The sequence below is a fragment of the Alosa pseudoharengus genome, unplaced genomic scaffold (genome assembly GCF_046254945.1).
Source record: "Alosa pseudoharengus isolate Yale_2024_CS ecotype anadromous, Long Island Sound unplaced genomic scaffold, YU_APseudo_1.1 YU_APseudo_1.1_scf_14, whole genome shotgun sequence".
Lineage (NCBI taxonomy): Eukaryota > Metazoa > Chordata > Actinopteri > Clupeiformes > Clupeidae > Alosa > Alosa pseudoharengus.
The window spans coordinates 18,741,961-18,756,505 of record NW_027468609.1 but is presented as its reverse complement, the minus strand read 5'-3'; the positions used below and the strand labels follow the sequence as shown (position 1 = coordinate 18,756,505).

Below are 14,545 nucleotides of genomic sequence, written 5' to 3'. Positions count from 1 at the left end.
AGTAATAGCCTAGTAGAGATGCTATATAGAGACAGAGTTATAGAGATAGCCTAATAGAGATGCTATATAAAGATAGAGTTACAGAGATAGCCCAATAGGGATGTTATATAGAGATAGAGTTATAGAGATAGTCTAATAGAGATAGCCCAATAGGGATGTTATATAGAGACAGAGTTATAGAGATAGCCCAATAGAAATGCTATTTAAAGATAGAGTTACAGAGATAGCCCAGTAGGGATGTTATATAGAGATAGAGTTATAGAGATAGCCTAATAGAGATAGAGTTATAGCCCAATAGGGATGTTATATAGAGACAGAGTTATAGAGATAGCCCAATAGAGATGCTATATAAAGATAGAGTTACAGAGATAGCCCAATAGGGATGCTATATAGAGATAGAGTTATAGAGATAGCCCAATAGAGATGGAGTTGTAGTGATAGCCTAGTAGACATGGTATATAGAGATAGAGTTATAGAGATAGCCTAATAGAGATGCTATATAGAGAGAGTTATAGAGACAGCAAAATAGAGATGCGTGGTTTTGATTCACAATCCTGTTAGCCTTGAGGAAATGGGCCAATTTTTTGCCAACTTTTGGGAAAAGGTCAAAACTCTTGAACAGGTTGGTCTCAGACATGGAAGGGTTCCCTGGGAACCACATACGATTCAGTGCTTTACGGCAAGCTCTGACTCACTTTGGCACTTCCGCACTTCCTTTTTTTCTCTCGAGGCATGGACAACACCGCTGACAGGTTAGGTTCTCCCTGTCAATACACATGCTAATAAAGAGTTTGGTTTGCTAATGTTTTAAAAACCAGACAAAAACGTATACCTAGATCTCTGTGCTTAATATTGTTTGAATATTTATCAGCACTAGTGAGGGAAGTGTGGGACTGCACAAGAGACCGGGGTTGGGTGATATTAAAAATGTATTAAAAGTGGCAGATCTTTGAATGGCAAGTGGCAAATAAATCTTACAAACCATCAAACAAATGTTAGCAAACATTTTCGGGGCTTAGTGCTTTAGGGCTCTGGCAGCATATCACCCCCCCCCCCCTCAGTATCTTCTTCAATGCTGCCAGGTGCTTCCCTTCAAACGGTAAATTACTAATCTCTAAATCTCTTATTTCAGTCCCAATGCCACACATCACATTATTTTTTTAATTGAGATTGACTCTAGGAGGCTGGTATGCTCAGGATGTGGAGGCTATTGAAAGCTCCCATCCTCCCCAGAGTCATCTCCAATTTTTTTGATATATTGTTGTGAGGCCAGAAGGTGTCAATATTCCTTGTGAACTCCCCCTCCAACAGCTGGATGGATGCAAAAAAAACCTCTGTCGGCCTCATCAGTCGGTCTGTACTTTGTGGCCACCAGGAAAGGACGTCTCTCGCTTGCAGCATAGCTGTGGTCCAGATGTCTTGGACCCAACCGCAGCACCTCACAGGGTGGACATGCCCTCACTGTTTCTTCCTGCTGAAGGATCCGGACAAGCCAGCCAGCAACATAAAAGATGCCCTACTCCTGCATGCAATCACCAACAGTCTACAAAGTAAGAGAAATACAATGTTACAATGCATATGAGAATGTCTTATGTGACTTATGACTGTATAGGTGTGTCTTTGTGCTGTTTTGTGTAGTGCAGATAACCTTGTCTTCCACAACGTCCGACACTGACATCAGTTCTTCATCCATTAGTTCTGTTGTAGGTGAAGGAGGCAGGGCCAACAAGGTGGTCAATAGGCCTGTTGTTGATGAGGTCGAGGGAGTCGCCCCATCAGAAGAGGTGGCCAGAAGCGTGACTCCATCATCCACCTCACAGTTAGATAGAGTTAAGAGAGGGCCGGTATGATGTTCGACATACATATTTCATTTGCTAAAGCTTGGTTGTTCACTTAGGCTTTTCTTGATGGATCTGAACTGCTAGCCTGCCACCCAACTGATGCAGTCAACAAGGAAGTTCTCCTTCTCCTGGCTTCCAGTACCAACGGGTCGTCTCCAGGGGTTTGAATCCTTGGCAGACCTAATAAAGGAATAAGGAATATGTTAATGCATGGTAAGCCCAGAGACTGCAAGTAGGGTAGTTGTAGATACTGTAGGTAGGTCGTAGTTAGTAGGTCGAAGTTAGTAGGTAGGTTGTATGTTTGTGAAGTTTTATTATTATTATTTTACAGAATTACCTAAAGTTCCGGACATCAAAAAGTCGATGAGAAGGCAGGCAAAGATACTGTATATGCCTCTCAGTGAGGTTCAGCGCCATGCGCACGGTGTGGACCTTGTCGAACTCATAAAAGTTCGAGACATGGGGCCATAGAACATTTTTACTTTGGATCTAAGGATGTAAATAAATATGTAAATAAATAAATATGAATCATTGATAATGTTGTATATCAGCAAAGAATCGCATTAGCGAACATTGTGGCTAACTAACTTAGCGCCTGTCAGTATGGTCAGAAAAGAATGTGATGACAGTCGAAATTACAGTGCTGTTATCAAGGGCGTCAGTTTGTTTTTAGAAGTGGTGGGGACAATAAAGCTTGAGTGTGGTTTGAAAAGTGCGGGGTACCCTTATGTAAGCTATTCATCCATTCAACGCTGCATTACAATATGCTCAACAGTAGTGTTGCGCCGGTTAAGGTTTTTTAACATCCGCACCCACCCGACCCGTCAGGAGAGTCTATCTGCACCCACTCGACCCTCAAAAATATGCACTGATTAACTACCCGAACCTGACCCGACCCGACAAAAAAAAAAAATGTGCCTATAGCCTAGGCTATCCTTTGCAGTTCATATTGAGGTAGAGACAATGCTTTCTTATTAACTAAACACTTAAACAAGAAGAATTTGCACTGTATGATATGCTTCAACAAAAGGCCTTTTCACACAGAGATCACACTAAATTTGCGGGAAGAGGAGACGTCTTTTTGCCGCAACGTGTGTCTGAAAACGAGGTGAAAATTTGCAGGCTTGCTGATCTGTTCACATGATGCGGCATTTTTGGGAGCCAGGAGAGGCAGGATCAGCTATTAATGTGACGTGCAACAGGGGCGTGTAGAGTGATAGGCGTAGGCCTTATTATGCGTGGGCCTTCAGCAAGTGATTTCCAAAACCATGGCGGGAGAACCGACTGCACTTTGGTTAGCTTGCATTTGCTTTGCTGTTGCTAAGAATGTTAGATTCTTGCGATAGACGTCTTCAGACAATAAAAAGTAATTTGGAAGGGAAATTGAAGAGAAGAGTTGCCCCCTGCGTTGACCGTGATTCCCCTTTGAAAATCAGAGGTTCACAGGCCTTGGTCAGTGGCGCCGCCAGCCGTAATCCTGTAGCCTACGCACTGTGCGTACAATTTATTCATGAAATCATTCAATATTACAACAATAAAAATAGCTTGTGTAGGCTACTGTCTTAATTGAAACATGCTTCACGCACAAATGATAGCCTAGGGCAAAGAGAATGGACATCTCAACTTTGTCACACTACGTGAGCAGTTCTGGCGCTTAAAAACGCAACGTATTCAGTCATAATGACAACACATGACAACCATATATCAGAATAAACAGCAGACCTTACCGAACACAAAGATGTAATTAAAGTTTAAAGTTTTAATTAGTTTAAAGCACTCCCCTGTACAGTTAGCCATTCCAGAGTAGCCTAATCCGGTTTTAAATTTGCAGCAATGTCTATATATGCATGTCTCCAACTTTGGGGTTCACAATGTGTTTAAATTGTTCAATAGGCCTACATGATTTTATAACAGGCCAAATACAAAATAAATGTTACAAATATCGCCTATATAGCCTATCTGTAAACATTACAATCAGAGGATATACATATAGGGCAGACCGACGCTCATGAGTTCATGCTTTGTTTTATCGCTGGATTTTAGGATAGCCTACTATGGCAACCGATTGCATTCCGAGCTAGCCTACAGTCAACTCTAGCAGGCATTAAATGACTGGAGGGTCGGGTGGGTGCGGATGTTAAAAAACCTTAACCGCGCAACACTCGATCCACACATATCCAGGCAGGTGTGCATGCTGTGAGGATGTCATTGTGCGCGCCTATCGCATGGTTTTTAGACTCAATGATTTTGGTATGTGGGGATTTTTTCGGTCGCAATTGGTTTGCACATTTTTAGAAGTGGTGGGGACAAAATTCAAATTATAAATAGTGGTGGGGACATATCCCCCCGTAATCTACGCGTATGGCTGTTATCAATTTGCTCGGTATAACCACATTTATGTTTCACAAATACACCAACAATCAAACTAGCCTCCATCACTCAACCAATGCTAATGTTAATGTTATCTTACCTATGGACATAACATTAAAGGAGAATTCCGGTGTGATATTGACCTAAAGTGTGTTGAAGCATGCGAGTGTGAACGTATGTCTCATACTGTAGCTCATCTCGGCTTGTCCCCTGCACTCAGAAATCTGGCGCAGGTTAGCCAATGCTACCAACAGTTTTTCGATGGGGGTGCCTCAGGCATCGGCCTAGCCATGCAAATAAATCACTGTTTTACACCATTTACGAGGCTCAAAGTAGCGACGCTCGACTTACCGTGACTAAATTCAAGATGGCGCGAACAGTAAACTTCCTTAAGGTACTGTCTGTACAAATCGTCTTGTAAATAAACTACCAGTACTTTTTCAAAGTTCTCAATGTCTCGTTTTAAATGTCAAGGCCCTCGGAAGTCTACCAATGAAGTATGGAGCTACTTTGAGCCTCGTGTGGTGTAAAACAGTGATTTATTTGCATGGCTAGGCTGTTGGTAGCATCGGCTAACTGAGAGCAGGGGACAAGCCGAGATGAGCTATGAGACATACGTTCACACTGTGAAACCGTGATCTACCGTTGTGTTGTCGTTATAGGAAGTGAAGTGAAACCAAGTCAAGTAACGTATTGTGTCTTGCAACTAGATGCTGTGCCATCTGGTGGACAAACTATGTAATGCAGCCTAAATGAAGGCTCAATATTCGGTTTTCCTTCACTGAATTTAAAATTATTTATCAGCCATTATATAGTTTGGAAAATGCCTTAATATTGGCCAATAATATCGACCCGCCAATAAATCATACAATAAATCATACAATAAATCCCCGGGGACCAAACTAAATTTTTCGTAAAAGTCCAACCAAGTTTCATGTGCCCCGGTATTTTGGTGTCCCGGGAATTGTTGACCAAAAAACTTTGAGAATCCCTACATGACCACTACACTATGGCTACTCTAGCTAGCGGCGGTCATAATAAATCATTATAAATGTGATTGCTGTGTTTACTTTGCTTACCTTTAAGCCATACTTTAGGCAATAAACAAGTTGTTCCTGATGGACTTCAGTAAGTGAGGGACATTACTGTAAACACCACAGGAACCCTCTGAACCCCCATCAGAATGCAGTGGGACTCCTCGCCACCCAGAGGGTCCAGGGTAGCCCCAAGTAGGTGCAAAGCTTTGACATTAGTCGTTGCCTGGTCACATATTACTGCCTGCACCTTGGAAATAGGTTAATACATTGTGTCAGTACATGGTTGTAGTGTAATTGTACATTGTTAATGTTTCTGTTTACAAAGTCTGTGCACTACATACTGTCAGCCCTATTCCTAGGTTCCAATGGCATCCCTAATGACGCCAGCAGTTTCCTCGGCTGGCATGGAACTGGGGGAGAAGAAATAACCCTTGGCCTGTTGAAGTTTTCGGTAAATGTGTTTAATATACAAAGCAAAACAATGTTTCCACTTCCCCAAAATGCCCCTAACCATGATGATGATGACCATTGGCAACATGGCCTGAGGGAGATACGCCATAAATTGCATAATTTCTTTTGTCGTAGTCGAATCGCCTCTTGATGGCCATCTCATCTAAAACTAGACTGCACATTCTTTCCGCAAGGGTCATGGTGGAAAATGATTCCTTACAGGAAGCCTAGCTGTTGGAACAAGCAAGTTAATGAGCAGTTTTAGGTACATTTTGTAAAACTGGGTAATGTAAAGCAGTCTATGTTCGTAAATTGGAATTTACAGAGTAGTATCCCACACGTCCTGTAATACATTGGTGTATTGGGGCAGTCATGGCATACAGGTTAGGGCTTCAGGCTTGGAACCGAAGGGTTGCCGGATCAATCCCCGACCAGTGGGAACAGCTGAAGTGCCCTTGAGCAAGGCTCTTAACCCCTCAATGCTCCACGAGCGCCGCTGTAGCAAGGCAGCTCACTGCTCCGGGTTATGTGTGCTTCACCTTACTGTGTGCTGTGTGTGTTTCACTAGTTCACGGATTGGGATAAATGCAGAGACCAAATTCCTTGTATACGCAAGTATACTTGGCCTAGAAATCTGATTTACATTATTGTGGTTTTGGAGGGTAGAGCAAGCACACTTAAAACTCCATCCTCTTCCCTTTTTCCCAGCCTCCGACCGTTGTGCCTTGATGAAGTTCCGGCAGCCTTCAGGACAGCTCAGCAGCATCTCTTCCAGAACTTCATGAGGACTACGGAAGAATGTAGGTGTTAAGATTCAAAGATTTTGTTAAAACAAAGGTTTATAATCCCAATGGCATCTTTTATTTGTTGACATTACTTGGATTGTTTAGGCTTATAGCTGGCTTCCTTCTTTTCAGCCATGCAACCTTTGCCTCATAGACGGCCTCTGATTTCCCTCAAAGCTTCTACAAGGGTGTACTCTGGTGGTCAAAATGGGCACTGCGCTGATCATAGAACTGCTTTCTGACTCTTAATCATAGAAATAGAATTAGATTTAAATTGTAATCGCACATGGATTGTAGGGGCCTCCAGGAGACTTCATGAATTTAATCTTAATCAAATTGCTTCTCTTCTCACACAATCTCTCTTTCTCTCTTCTCACACAAATTCTCTTTCTTGCACTGTTGGACTTACTCATTTGCACTATCACCATGACCACTATCACCATGACACTCACTCACACAGAGCACCTTACCTTACTATGCACAGAGAATCACAGGCTCAGTCCCTGCCTCAGTCATTGCAAGCGCCTCTTGATAGATTAATCACCACTATGTGGATACTGTTAAGTGTTAGTTAGTATAATTTGTATTTTAGTATATTTTGTATATTCTTTATCTTCTACTGTCCTTATTGCTTAGTTGTGTTTTTATATTATATACTTTTAATTACTTTTTATGCTGTTAGTGAATGAGTGTGTGTGTTGTCTGCATGCTACTGAGACCTTGAATTTCCCCTGGGGATTAATAAAGTATCTATCTATCTATCTACAAACCTCAAAACTATTCAGGACAGAGAACTGACTATACACAAAAAAGATGCACCGTTTGCAACTATGAGAAATAAATGGACTGCATCATTCATACAGCATGTTTCTCCAAAGCATTTTACAGTTTATGTATCTCTGTTTACCCACATTCACACACACACACACACACACACACACATTCATACAAACACACAATCACACACACATGCACACATGTATTCACATACACAGATGGTCAAAGGCCATGCATACACAAATCTGCCCATTCTGCACAACTGACTATACATTGCAAATGCAAAAAAAGGCCACAGTGATATAAAAGTATATTGGTGCTATCTTGATACAAGTTATCATCAATGCTTATGTAGGTGCATCTATTTCAGTTCTAAGTGGAAAAGAGAGATTCACTTTATCTGAGTTAAATGATCCCGAGGAGCCCAAGGGATGATGTTGTCAGTTCAGTCAGGGGGACTGCTTTAAAAAGCTTGTATTGTTCTAGAAGAGCAGCTCTGGCTGACGTGAGTGTCAGCTGATGGCTGACAGTGGGTGTTCTCCCCGTAGCTGAACCAACACTATGCTTGGTGTGTTGTATTGTATTTCCTGTCCCGTGGTTACATTGGTAACGATGGAAAACAATGACTGGACATCAATATCTCAATCTAAACGTTGTGGGTTGTGTTTAATTGATACTTGTTGTGTATAGATATTATCAGTTTAAAATAATGGACAGTTAGGATTAGTTCCCAGAAACTCTGGCATCAGACCAAAGGAAGCCTGTGGCCAGATGACCTCAATCTGCCGCACAGCATTTGAAAGGGAAAAATAATAAGCACAAATGGTCCTCACAAACCCACAAGTATGAGGCCATGTGTACACATGTATACACAGATTCAAACACACACACACACACACACACACACACGTACATACGCACGCACACACACACACGCGTGCACACACACGCGCACGCATATACACCCACACACACACGTATACACCGGCACACACACCCACATTCACAAATATCTCATCCTTGGTATAAGAGATATTGTATCTCAATTGGACCTTCCTGGATAAAAAAGGATAAATAACCATGTTTGTACACACAAATAACAATGTATAAGCAAAAACAATGTATACGCAAATTATACTGCCTGTGTATCACACACGCACACACACACACACAGAGAGAGCATGAGTAGGCTCCTTGCTCTGACAGCTGTTTAGGAAACATCCCCTTCACCACCCAGCAGCAGCTAACTGCTGTTTGTTCTCCAGGCGATTCTCCGACATTCTAGAAGACTCCGTGGCCACCCACATGAAGGTGGCTACTCAGCAGCCTCATGCCTTATCTTTGACATGACATCACCTTTAAGAACAGGGTTTGGCAGCGAAATCTGGGGGAGTGGAACGGAATCATCCGGCCTCCCCTTTGAAGTTCCATGGATGTTTAATGACCTGGCAGAGAGCCTTCCTGTTCTAAGAGGCTGCTCTAATGTCCTCTTCTATGGAAAACAAGCATGGATGACCAAAGGCTGACTGGAGAATGTGTGGGTTGTTTTCAAGCATTCCACATTTCTAAACAGACATACAGTTCCTGAATACGAACATACAGTTCCTACATGGCCAGACAGTTCTAAGGTGATCACATAAAAATGGGTTGCTTTGAAGTTGATGGAGTACACAATTAAATCTGCTATGTCTCAATAGCAACACACACACACACACACACACACACACACACACACACACAAACCAAATCGTACAGTCCACAGGAGGGCAGTATGGCACTGTTTGTGGTGACCTCCACGTGTTGCTTATCTACTGGGAGGAGACCAGCCCATCAGCAGACTAAAGCTAAACCTGAAAGAGAGGGAGCAAGGGAAGACGCATTAGCAGGTGTTCGACTTCAAAATGAAAAATGAATTTCATTAAGTGATCTCTCTAAGAACATCCCAATCACAGGCATCGCTAGGCAGCCATCACTGGTTGCAGTGATTACCATTAGCCCATGAAAGGCTGATCTGACCATGATCCTTGCGGTTACATTTCTCTGTCTCTCCCACACCATCTCTGTCTCCGTGGGTGCGTCTGTACTAGGGTTGTAACGGTACACAGAAGTCACGGTTCGGTTCATACCTCGGTTCGGACATCATGGTTCGGTACGAGTTCGGTACAATGGAGGGAAAAGCAAAACAAAAATGCAGAAAGCATTTTTTTTTATTGTGCATGTCTCAGGCTGTACCACCTAGTGTCATACAGTCTATTCCCTGAGCTATCTGCAACAGCCTGAAGTGTGTAAGATGTAGGCTAAACAGTACAATAAGTATCCAGACTCCATCTGTAACTTGTAAACAAAATAAGACAATCAGCTATAAAACTGAAAATAGGCCTTACAGCATCTCTTATTTCTGAAAGTGCATATTATTATAGAATAATAATGTTTAAAAATCCACTTAAGCAAGACCTTCAACACCTGTGTTTAGTTGTATATGGAAGGGTCTACAGTTTGCCCAGGGCCGTTTCAAGGAATTTGGGGGCCCCAAGCAAAATGGACATGGAGGCCCCTACCCACCCCCCCCCCCTCCCCCACCGCACACAAAGCCGACAGGAACCACCGCATAGCCATACAGTTTAAGTTCACCCACAGTTTATATAAATACAACATTTTGACAGTGCAATACTGCAGTTGCATATATATACTGTGCATTAATTTTGAACATTTGAACATTTGCAAAAACACCACCGTACCATAAAATCCGATATATCTGCAAAAAAGTGCACAATAACTAAATCCAACATACTTAAACACACACACACTCACATTAAAATTTTTCAGTTCTCACAAAGTGAGAAAATAAAACACTGCCATCTTATGCAGAAAAAGGATGCCTTGTTTAAACTATAAAGAGTGCAGGTTGTATAGCAATTTAAAAATCCAACATAAATACAAGTACACACACACACACACACACACACACATAAGATTAACCTTTCAGGCTATCTTTATCAGTGGAGGTATCCTTAGGAAGAGCCGGAGGGTTAAGAAATTTAAGCAAAGCACCTTGAGGGAGAAAGAAAAGATATGTTAGCATTTCCACATATTGATATTTAGAAGGGATGCAGCTGCTTTCACAACTACCAATGCTTACTGTACAAACATCCCAAGCTAATGTTATACATTGACCTAGGCCTACTTGTAGCTTAACATAGCATTTAAGCATTCTGCTGTTTGAGAATTAGACAGACACACCTGATGCTTTAAAGACAATAAACAGCTAGCGTGCATGAATACTACTAGACATGAATGTTCCAGTCTGCTTTGATGCACAGAATTTATCGTGTGGTTTTCCTAACCCCCATTTTAATAGATTATCACGGTCGAATAGTTAGTAGGCTATAGCAGAGAAGCTATGCCACTTTCATCAAAACCTATTACAAAGCTATAGCAATGTTATGTCATTAAATACGATAAACAGTGATTCTGGAACAGATCTGCGTCTTCCTTATCCCGTTAATAAACATATTACAGTATGTAACCATATTCCGTCCGTTCGAGAAAAAAAGTTGCGCTAACTGTTCTAGTTCATTACAAGCAGCATGGGCCGTCAGACAGGTAGTTAACATAAACATTTTTTGCTAGGCTAGCCTTCCTGCTGCAAGTAATTACACCATTTGTACAAGACAAGTAGAGCTATTTTATCGGGGCCCCAAGCAATTGCTTGGTTTGCTTGCCTTCTAGCGACGGGCCTAAGTTTGCCTCAATATTTTTCAGTGTGTGTACAGTAATAATCTAGCCTACTAACTGTGAAAATATCACACTATTTTGCCTTCTTTTAAAAAACGAAATTGCTCCTTTCATTTCATAAACAGACTACAACTTTGCCCTTCCACGTTAATTCACCGTAGTATGGTTTGTTTATTAGCCTGGTTAGCGTTGACACTTTCTTTTACTGTCTGTGCACTTAACACTAGCTCCTCATGTGAGAAGTTACAAGTTACTCCAACATAAAGGTAATTACCACGCGATTTACATAGCTGTCTGTCATTGCGAAATCATTTAATTTAAGCCATAGGTTTTGGCCCTATTTGTATATCCAAAGGCTTGTAAAGCGCAGGGGAAGTTTTTTTTTCTCTCGTTTCAGTGATTGGTAGCCTACATCATCTGTGTGATGGCTTCGAATATGTGTAGCATGTTATATTTCCACTCACATACCCAACAACTGCTGAACAACGCCGACACACAGTTTCATCTCACCCTCTTGCCTGTACTACTGTAACTTAACTAAAGTTCTCAAACTTGCGATCTTAAAGAGACCAGCGGATACTCTAACTCTTGTGGGTCGCCACCTTAGTGCTGCTATCTCTGACTAACTGACTCGACCGACGACCTGACAAAAAATAATAATATAGGCTATATAGGCGCCAGAGCTTCAGAGCTAAGGCGAGGCTACAGATTAGCGTTAGGTGTCGCTAAAAAACTCTCGTAACTCTCGTACGGTAGGCTACTTAACAGTAATTGCGCATTAATTTGCACACGAGTTTTATGTATTTTTATACCGTGTATTGTTCATTCATGTAAATTCATGCACCGAACCGTGACGCCCGTACCGTTTCGGTTCAATACGAATACATGAACCGTTACACCCCTAGTCTGTACCCTTCTGTACCACCCCCAGAGCTGGCAGGCTGACCAACCGCATTTGATACATGGACAACATCCACTTAGCCAAAAGTCAAGCTACCAGAAGGAACTAAAAACGGTGAAGATGCAACCTAATATGGTCATTTCTGGGGTCAGGGTGATTTTCTGTGCAAGTTTTGGCCCCCACAAGCCACTTACTGTGCAGTGTACAGCTCCAGTTTTGACAATATGGTCCATTAACTTTCTTCATTAACATTCTTCAGAGCGTAAATGCTGCCCATGCATTAGTCAGTATTAGGTCAGGTCTGGCTGCAGTATGGCTAGATCAGGGCCATCTGTTGCAGTGTGTGTGTGTGTGTATGACAGAGAGAGAGAAAGAGAGATCAGTTTTTAGTTAGGTTACACACACACACACACACACACACACACAAACACACATATACACCACATTTGAATTCCTTATTTGAATCCACCAAATTTTCTTACTGGAAGAATGTCTGAAAGGATTCAAATATTTTCAGATGATACAGCTTTGACACTCAAGTGTACATAAAACATTGCCTACGTCACACAGCAAGACTCGTTCACTGCTGATATTAGGGACCGTTCGTTATTTATAAACGGGGTCACCGGAGGAAAATAGGGGAGGGTCATGTCTTTTTATTCTTTGTTGAGGGGAGGGTCACCTAACTTTTTTGTCTAGGAGGGGGGGTCACCCATCTTTTGTATTAATGAAAACAGCAAAAAATCAAAGTGGCTTGTTTGATTGTTGATTTCTGTCGCCATATAACGTTCTCTTTCGTTCCATAGCTCTGTCAACATTGAACAATGAAAATAAGGGAGATTTCCCGGGTTTCTCACGCAAAATACGGAAAATGTCAACATCCGTCCCCATTAACGTTGGAAGGGTTGGAGCAACAAAGTAGCCTACTTTATTCACGCCTAACAGCCTATATCCATTTGGTCAACTTTATCCAGCCCTAAAAAGCTAACTTTGGTTTTCTTGTAATTTACCGTGTAGCCTAGCCTAACTTTAAACAGTGTGCATGCTTATAAAGCATACTTGTGCTTCATTCATCCACACATCCAGCTCCTAACGTTTTGACAAGCATTTCTAACAATTTACCTTGTTCCTGCCCATCTCTAGCTTTGCTGTCTCCATCCTTTCTGTTTTATATAGTAGGCCCTATTTATTGGTAACCAGCAACAAGTGCAATTTGTTAATTGCTGTCATTCTCTCTCCTGCCAACAAAAATGTGTTACATTCCAAGTAGCAGTGCGTAATTCTGCTTCATAAAGCAGAATACAGAATACAAATACATTGGTCATATAAATAGCCAGTTTATGGTCTACAGTGAAGGCTAGAGTTGGTAAGTTATGGTAGGCCAACTTGGAGTGAATATACAGGGGGATTTCTGTGGCTCTTAGCCTGGCAGGTGCGCACGTAGACATAGCCTACGGCCGAACACTGCAAGCGCCAATTAATCGTGCTCTCACGACAACCACGTCGTTAACTTAAATAGGCCTACTGTAGGTTAACATCACTCTGAGTTCGCTTTCAAGCAAGCAAAACGATGATTTGAATACATCTGTTTCTCTGGAAGGGCAAGTGGTAACAACAGGACAACACAGAGACAGGCCAGAATGCAGGACTAATGTTATGAGATTATTACAGTAATATGGGATATTCTACGGGAAAATATTAAAACGGCAAGACAGCGGGGAAAAGTTAAAATGATAGGCCTAAACCCGGAAAAAGTTGGCATGTTAGGTATTTTTCGGTCCCTGTGATTATTTGTGAAATTGTGCAAACGGCCTTTTCAAGTCATTTGAGAAGGAAGGAGTGTAGCAAGCTCCCAAATGTGAGGGTCATGTCTTTTTTGAAAAGACTGCTGGAGGGTCGTTGACATTTTTTTTGCAGGCAGGGGAGGGTCATGCAACTTTTGATTGAAGCACTCAAAATCCCTCCGGTGACCCCGTTTATAAATAACGAACGGTCCCTTAGCAGAATTTTGCCAGCTGTACATTTTCTCTTTGCCAGTCGTGGCCCACTGACAGTCAGACAGAGAGAGAGAGAGAGAGAGAGAGGGAAGGAAGCACACACACCCACACTGCAGAACAGTACATGCTTTGACATACCTAATGCCAAGACAAACACACACGCGCATACACACCTCTCATCTCTACACCAACAGTCCCTGAGAAACGTGAAATTTCAACACTCTGCCATATCACACAAATGAGTTGATACATTGAACACAAGGCCACACTCTTGTATTCAATGAACTTTGAATTGGTGATGAGGGCTTGATCCAATGTCAAAAGACTAATTTTGCATTGCGTGTTAGTATGTGTTACCCATTACAGAATATAGAAATATTACCCTTTATGTGGACACCAGCTCTACTTCAGCTCTGAAGCATTCTGAAGAGAAAATTGTGTGTTGAATAATTGCAAAGTGATCACCTAAAACAGCACTGAGTGTATGTGGATAAACAGCCCTTGAAGGCCTGTGTGTGTGTGTGTGTGTCTGTGTGTGTGGGTGTGTTTGTGTGTGTGCGCGCATGTGTTTCTGTGTGTTTATTAGGCTGGATTAAGATGGGCCATGGACAGGCCCTGACAGGGTCCCTACTCTGTGTTTGTACAACATAAA

At 42.0% G+C, this 14,545-nt stretch overlaps 1 long non-coding RNA gene across 1 annotated transcript in view; it reads right to left on the bottom strand.

Moving 5' to 3' along the window:
• Window positions 1-10,241: 10,241 nt before the first annotated feature.
• LOC143122990 (uncharacterized) overlaps window positions 10,242-14,545 on the bottom strand; it is a 29,339-nt gene continuing 25,035 nt past the window's right edge. Inside the window, exons 2-3 of the long non-coding RNA XR_012986777.1 lie at window positions 12,091-12,227; window positions 10,242-10,311 (exon numbers count right to left, since the gene is read on the bottom strand). This is a non-coding gene — a long non-coding RNA (uncharacterized LOC143122990). The remainder of the gene's footprint in view (window positions 10,312-12,090; window positions 12,228-14,545) is intronic.